We start from the raw sequence: 529 nt of genomic DNA, 5'->3' as shown, positions 1-529 counted from the left end.
GCATTATACGAATCCCGGCTTCTTGCATTACTACAATTTAAATGTTTATCTCATCTCAAAATTAATTGAATTCATCAGTAATAAAGATTTACAATCCATCATTAGTAATAAACTTTTTAAAATTTCTTTTTAAAATCAAAACTTGCACAGTAAAAATTTATATACAGTTTACACATTAAAAATCTCGACTACTAAGTTCATCCAAAAACAGGATACTCCAACAATGGAACATTTTGTCAGTTTTAAACATAACCCTTTTACAACGTTTTAAATTAATGGAAAAATAAAATTTTGGAAATCATTAATTCAAATCAATTCCAGATGTGGTCAAATAACATTTAATTTTATATCAAGCCCAAACTCTGAAAAACAACGTCGCGTATATAAAAAAAAATTACTTCTCAAAAAAACTTCACCATTCAATTTTCAACTGGGGGAAGAATTTTTTACTACTAAAAATTCCCCAGACCCTTTCTCATTTCCCAAAGTCTGGTTAGCGTGCGCCCTTTTTTTATTAACCCTTTTTTCA

This window comes from Penaeus monodon, chromosome 28, assembly GCF_015228065.2.
Source record: "Penaeus monodon isolate SGIC_2016 chromosome 28, NSTDA_Pmon_1, whole genome shotgun sequence".
NCBI lineage: Eukaryota > Metazoa > Arthropoda > Malacostraca > Decapoda > Penaeidae > Penaeus > Penaeus monodon.
The sequence above is the reverse complement of the archived record's forward strand: the minus strand, read 5'-3'. Positions refer to the sequence as shown.